Raw genomic sequence first — 7,430 nt, 5'->3', positions numbered from 1 at the left:
ATCAGAGAAGCCATGTAAAGTGTCAGGGTAATTGCCGGGTGGGGGCTTCACGTCTCTGCTGAGCAAAGTCTGATTGCACAGACATATGTGCCCTTACATTGAGGAAGATTTGATGTATAGCCACTGGAAAACCAGAGCATTTGGGTGATGCATCGGGGACACCAGAAGTATGCACAAAAATCCACAATCAAAAGTAAAAGAAGAAAATAAATACATTTGAAACATGAAGAACAGCATAAAATCGAGAGCAACATTTATCTGCCTTCATGGCTCCGTTTATGTCCGAAAGGAATCGTTTTGGATTAGGGTTGCCAAACCCAGCAGGGTTGTACTTCAGTCTCCAGGAATCGAGATTAATCTCCAGGACACTGCTGCAAGCAACCCGGGAATAAAACCGTAGGGGCATTAAAATAAATTGTGTGTTCTTTTTTCATTTTCTTTGAGCAAGTTTGTTTATTAGTTATAAAGATATTGGTGGTGGGAAATAAGCCTGTTTGACTGACAGTCAAGATTTATCCAATTGGGTATCAAAGAGTTTTGCTCGCTTTCCAATTGGCGTGGGAAGACCCCGAGCCGTGAGGATGCACGTGTTGGGCGACCAATGGCGGGAGTGTGGGGGCAGGATGGTTGGAGATGGAAGGTCATGTGATGAAACCTTCTGGAATGCGTCCAACCAGAGTTGGCAACCCTATGTAAAATATGCAAGAGCCAACAAAATGGCACCGCAGAGCTTTTCTTAAAGGGACAGGCCTCCCGCTGGTAAATCAGCACAAAACTTGGATTTTCAAAACCGTTTTTGAATTTGAAGTGACAAAATTTTGCCTGGTGTTTTTTTATCCAAAGTTCTAATTTTTCCTCCAGCCCTTCCTTCATGATAGGATGCAGTTCCATAGAAAATAGCAGTGACCCTTTCCAGTACCTCACTCAGTGGCCTTTTTAAACATATGGCCCCATGGACAGGTTTTGACCTCAATGGAGATCAGATTTTGAAGCCAATTCTGGAGGAGTCACAGGAGACCGAGAAACCTGTATTGGTTTTCCATTATCCAGCATAACTAATATCAGCTAACTCAGAACATGTAAAGGATGAAAGCCTTGGGATGTTCCTGCTCTCTGTGGCTCAGGAACACCCCATTCAGTATGGCATTGAGTTTGGAGTTCATCCTTCATGACCCAGAATTCTAGAAGCATATGTCAAAATCAGCAAGAAGTAAATACCAATTACAATTGACCACATTGTATCATTGTATTTTTTTAGGGGAAAGGGTATGTAAGAGTTGATCTCCCTCCTCTGGTTCTAGTCTTACTGGACCACTCACCATCTGACATTAAAGGGGGTGAGCGGTTGACCCGTTTCTCTGCCTCTGTCAATCCCTCAGCTGGCAGGAGAGGCATGGAAATGACCCAGCGGTGACCGACACTCTGATTTTCTTCATCTCCCTGTGGGGCGACGACTGGGTCCCGCTGCACGGATGCTCAGCACCACCAAACATGATTCGAAATGGGACTGGACACCACAGTGTTGCATTTTTCCTCAAGAAGGAACTCCCTCTTCTCCGTATAATGTACAGTGATTCAATTGCTTTGTGCGGTAATTCAGTCGCTAAGTCAGGATAGAGTCAGAAACTGTAAGAATAATGTTTGGATGATTTAAGTCTGCCGTTTTAACCTAGAGATTGGATTAATGCCTTGCATTCACTTCCAGGTGCCTGATATTACTTGAGAATGACAGGGAATATTCATAGATATTGGGGGCGAATTTCCTGAGTGTTTGTTCCACTTCGCCGCCATAACTTTGGCAGAAGTGCGGTGGAAACCCCCATTTACGCTGCACTCCCGGCGAAGATACAATGGTGGAGCGGGAGAAGCTTCAAGGAAATTCACCCCCATTATCTTTACTCTCACACAGAGAATCATGGAATCTTACAGCACAGAAGGAGGCCATTCGGCCCATCGTGCCTGTGCCGGCTCTGTGAAAGAGCTCTCCAATTAGTCCCGTTCCCCTGCTCTTTTCCCAAAGCCCTGCAAATTTTTTCCTTTTCCGAGTATATATCCAGTCCCCTTTTGGAAGTTACTATTGAATCTGCTTCCACCACCCTTTCAGGGAGTGCATTCCAGATCATAACAACTCGCTGTGTGCAAAAAAAAAAATTGTACTCGTCTTCCTTCTGGTTCTTTTGCCAGTACCAGTGTGGTTTAGATTGTAAAGGTAGCGTTGGATGACAAAGGACAGAGGGGATGACTGGTTTTATAGTGTAGGACCTGGAAGTATGTTAAATAACTGGACACTGTCACCAGGTGTTTTTTTTTTATTCTATGCGGTACATTAGAAGATAAAGCAGACAGTGAGCAAACAACCTTAAGAGGATGTCATACTTCCAGGTCCACAAAGTGGTTTCCTTTCACACAGCCCAGGCCTCCTTTTATTCCTGACTTTGCTTCCTTTAAGTTACTGAGGTCAGAAATGAAGATATATCCCCAGTGCATTAATTCGAAACGCGGAATAACCTGCATCGACGTTACACTTTCCCAACTTCTCTGATAATGCCGATTCAGCAAAGCGACTCTGGAAGTCCTCTGTAATGTCTTGCTGTGTTTTCCAGTGTTTATTTGCAATGCAGCCTGGTTGCTTTTGAGGGATGCTTTCATTGAATATTCCTTCGGGGATGAATTATTTTACATTCATGCCTGTGTTTTCTTTCTCTGTATCTGACAGTTAGTAGGAACAGTTCCAGACTGCTGAAAAGCTTTCCACTTTTGTTTGTGTGACATTTAAGTATGAGAAACATTTCATTTTTTTTTAATGCAACACCAATGCATTTTAAAAGTATGTTTGGGAATATAATGGATGGGGTGGGGGGGGCGGGGGATGTGGAAAGAGAAAGGAGGAGGGAGCGAGATCATCGAGACAAGGTAGGAAGTGAGAATTCACCACTCTTGAAGGGAAACAAAATTTCAGTATGAATGCAGGAAGGTAAAGTGATGCCGAGGGAATTGTTTCTCTTCGAAGAGACTTGAGGGGAAGGGTAGGAGGAATTTTATAGAGAATAAGGCAATTTGAGTGGAAAGTGCACAATTTCTACAATGAATGACTTCACAGCGAGAAAGTAATATTAACAAACAGTCTAAACTGAGATTCTTAAGGCTAAAAATATTATAAATATTCATTGAAAGTATAAATTTCCTATTGAAAACAGATTGCAAGCATCCGAATCAAATTTATGCCATGACCATTATTCTTGGGTAGAAGAGAATGAAGAAATCATTCAGGGAGGGTTTAATATTGGAGACAAAAGTGAGTCCAGGTAACTGTACCTGACATTGTAGCAACAGCTGGCAATACAAAGAATGAGACAGAGAGACATACAGACCATTAGAGTGACCGAAAGACACATACACAGTGACGGGCAGACACAGTGATGGAGAGAGTGACACACTCGGTGACAGTGACAGACTTAGAGTGACAAAGAGAGAGTTGCATACAGAGAGAGTGAGGGACAAATAGTGCAACAGAGGCACAGACAGAAAAAGTGGCAGAGACAGAATGAGAGCGACAGTCTGAGTAACAGAGACATATACATACATGGTGAAAGGAGCAGATAGACAGAATAACAGAGAGAGACGGAGACGGACAGCTGGAGGTTTACAAAGTGACAGGGAGAGAAGCAGATAGACTGTGACAGAGAATGTAAGAGAGCGACAGAGAGAGATGTAAAAAGTGACCGAGAGAGAGAGACAGACAGTGATAGAGACTATGAGGGAGAGGGGGAGAGAGCCACACAGAGGTTGATAGAGGTGAGAGAGAGACAGAAAAAGAAAGAGTCGGAGAGTTAGGGAGAGATAGTATTGAAGCTTGGCTCCCTAAATTGGCTTCTCTCTGTCATTTTCATAGGTCTGTAATATACTTGATAATACTGTTGTAAGGAAACAAAGGAAATCAATTGTAACAACTATACATTCTTGTTACTCCAATAATGTGCATGGAATGTCTGATTAATTACCATACTTATTGTAACAAGTGGTCTGTAGAAGTAAAAAACTCTTTAAAAATGGCCAGGCCAGGAGATTGGAAAGATTATGGAGATGCCAACTCTCCGAGGGGTAAGTGTGTTATTTCATATATTTTAAGAACAGATTTGCATTTCATAACACAGTGCGTGTTTGCTTACAAAGATTGCTAAATTCTCAAAGGAAATATTGGCCAGTAAATTGCTCTGACCAGCAAACCAGCAGTGCTCGCCACTCATTAGATTTAAATTCATCCACTAAATTATCGCATTCTTTTTGGCAGCAACTTCCTTGAACTGTGAGTTTAAATAATGTCAGCGTTCTTTCCCGGGCTGTGTGAGTGGTGAAAGGATCTCTAAAGCCCCTCAAACAATCAGCTTGAAGCAAGCCACGCTATGGGAATCAGGAAGTGCAGTTCATTCACAAACTGCGCAAACTAACAACTCGGATGTGCCCGATAAGGTATTGTAAAATGACATAGAGAAAGCGAAATGAAGAGAGGATGAGATAAAAGAGACAGAAGGAAAAAGTTTTTAAAAATTAAACTTTTTAAATTAAAACTTTTTTTAACTGTCCAAAAACTATTAAAATCAGGAGTAATGAGACTCCACATTTTTAAAAGAGAGGTTGTTCGGCAGTCATTAAGACTTACCATGCTGTAAAACTTAGTTTAGATCTAAAACTGAGCGTATCTATTTTGTGACGAGATTAATTCATTTCCAGCTGGGTAGGACAGCAAGTTGGCGCTGGTCTGTTGATTCCATTGATTGCAGCCAGCGATATCCCTTTAAGGCAAAGCTGTCACATCGCCGGTGAACCAGGACGAGCAAGTTTCGGATTTCCGCATTTAACTGTGCATGTGCGGTCGCTGGAACTTGCTCTTCGATTTTGCCCTTAATGATGGTGAGCGCTGTTAGGCTCATGTTATTTTAAAAGCAATTTCTGGTCCATTATAAATTTTTCTCAGTTCCTTAATTATTTTCCATTCCTCTGTCATTCCCGTGCCATGTATCATTCCTTGCCTTGATGGCTCAGCTGAAATTGGTGAACTGTTTGTGTGGACTTCTGTGTCTGTCAGACCATGGCTTTCCTCATGTGATGAGATGCATTAAGCCATTAAGTACTGTGCCACTGGTGCTATCTCTCATATACAAAAATAATGTAAAATAGTAATAAAAGAAAGACTTGCATTTGTATAGCGCCTTTCACAACCTCAGGACGTCCCAAAGTGCTTTACTGCCAATTGAGTACGTTTTGAAGTGCAGTTGCTGTTGTAATGTAAGAAACGCGGCAACCAATTTGTGCACACAAGGTCCAACAAACAGTAAGATGATGATAACCAGATCATCAGTTTTAGTGATTTTGGTTGAGAGATAAATGTTGGCCAGGTCACCGGGGAGAACTCCCCTTCTCTTCTTTGAATAGTACCATGGAGTGGGCAGACTGTTTAACGTCTCATGCGAATGATGGCATCTCCGATGGTGCAGCACTCCCTCAGTACTGCACAGTCTAGATTTTGTGCACAAGTTTCTGGAGTGGGACTTGAAACTGCAACCTTATGATCCACGGCAGACACTCCAATAGCTCATCTTCACCAGGAAACAAAAACTTACCTTTCATGCAACAAAATATTCCAAGGCAATTTACAGGGGACGTGTGGACACTGAGCGGGAAGACTGTTAGGGGAGATGGCATAGCCAATGTTTTGAGAAAGGAGTTGAGGGTGAGGAGGCAGCAATGTAAAAAAGTTTAGGAAGAGAAGTCCATAACATTTTGACATGGCACATGAAGACTTTTTGACTGACTATGGAGTGGAGGGAGAGATGCGCAGTAGGCCAGAGTCAGAAAAGTGGATGGTGGAGGCTGGAACATAGAGCTGAAGAAGATTGCAGAGGTAGGGTAGGTTGAGACCATGAAATGGGTTTGAAAATGAGGATGAAAATTTTGAAGTCAATGTGCTGGGAGAGAGAGAACAAGTGGAGGTCAGCAAGTCTGTGAGGGTGAGGGAGCTAGGCATAGTTTCCCCCAATAATAGAGGAGTGGAATGGCTGACAGGGCGGATATTGGTGAAGTTGACCTCCGACAAGCAGATCTGCATCGGAAGAGGGAAATGAAGCAGCTTGTACGGCTATTTTGGTAGAGCAGGCGGCAAGTTCCAAGGTGGAACATCAAAAGCTGCTCAGGTTTCAGCAGAGAGAATAGAGGGCCCTTCCAAGAGACACTTAAACCGAGGAAGGGGACAGGATGGGAGATCAGCAGTGGAATAGTAGTGGGGTAGGGAATAAAAAGAGGATTACGCACTGAAGCTCAAATAATTAATTCCACTTGTTTAGAAAATGATCAAACTAGGAATTGTTTTTAACTCAGATGCACTGATTTTCAGTACAAACTTGATTATCACAAATTAGTAGATACAGGCAGAGAAAACACCTTGTTGGGCGGAGGTCTGATTCTCCTTTGACCTTATTCTGCAGACTGTTTAATGTTAGGTTGCATATGTGCTAGAATGACATCCAGAAGAGGGTGTCTCATGCTGCAGAGATGAATTTATGAAGCTTCATCTTACCACAGTCCAAGGCACCCAGTGGTCCTGTGGCATCATTGCCCTAAGCCTAATTTAAAAGCAACTAATTTTCATTACAATGGGTGCACTGTGTATTTAAGTACTGACATGTGTTGTGAAGCAGTGCAGAGGTAGTGGCCAGCTGAGAGCAGCATTGAGAGAGACTCAGTGCAAGTCAGCCACTCATCATCTTGGCCGTAGTTAAACCCCAAAACTGGGAGACTCCGCTCCCAATGTGGAATTTTGCTGACGGAAGTGCAGATTGGATAAATCCGACACCTTGTGTTGCTATACTGACTAAACTGAATCTGTTGAAATTCTTCTAGTGTTAAGTCTGGTGTATGGTGCACTTTATAGTACTGGCACATCTTGTGAGTACACACAAGCAAGTGCAGATCATTATAATGGAGCTAAAGATTCCCTGCAGGATATGTTCCTGATGTTGCTACTCTGTCAGAAGGGTATGTAAGAAACCCAGACCCGAAGGTCCGAGGTCCTTAATCAAATCGACCTGACACCGTATTGATAAAGAGTTGAGGCTTTATTGTTCACAGACAGCAAATGATGCACACATCACTAACAGCCCTAAACTAGTAAGTTAATACCCATCTAGGAGCTGGACAGCTGGCGCAGATGGCACTTCTACTTCAGGGAGCTACACAGGGTTAGGCTCCAGCCAGCATTAACGTCCCCTGGAAGTATCTAGCTCTCTCTCTTCTCTGACTGCGTGTCTGATGGCTAAAAGCCAATCTTTTATATCCTATTTCTACCTGAGGGATGTGCAGTTTGGCATATATGCTCTTGCAGGGGGAGAAGGCACCAAAGGGAAGTGGTCCCTCTGACCTGTGCCCTACATCTG

Source organism: Heptranchias perlo, chromosome 5 (assembly GCF_035084215.1).
Source record: "Heptranchias perlo isolate sHepPer1 chromosome 5, sHepPer1.hap1, whole genome shotgun sequence".
Classification (NCBI taxonomy): Eukaryota; Metazoa; Chordata; class Chondrichthyes; order Hexanchiformes; family Hexanchidae; genus Heptranchias; species Heptranchias perlo.
This window is presented reverse-complemented; position numbering follows the sequence as displayed.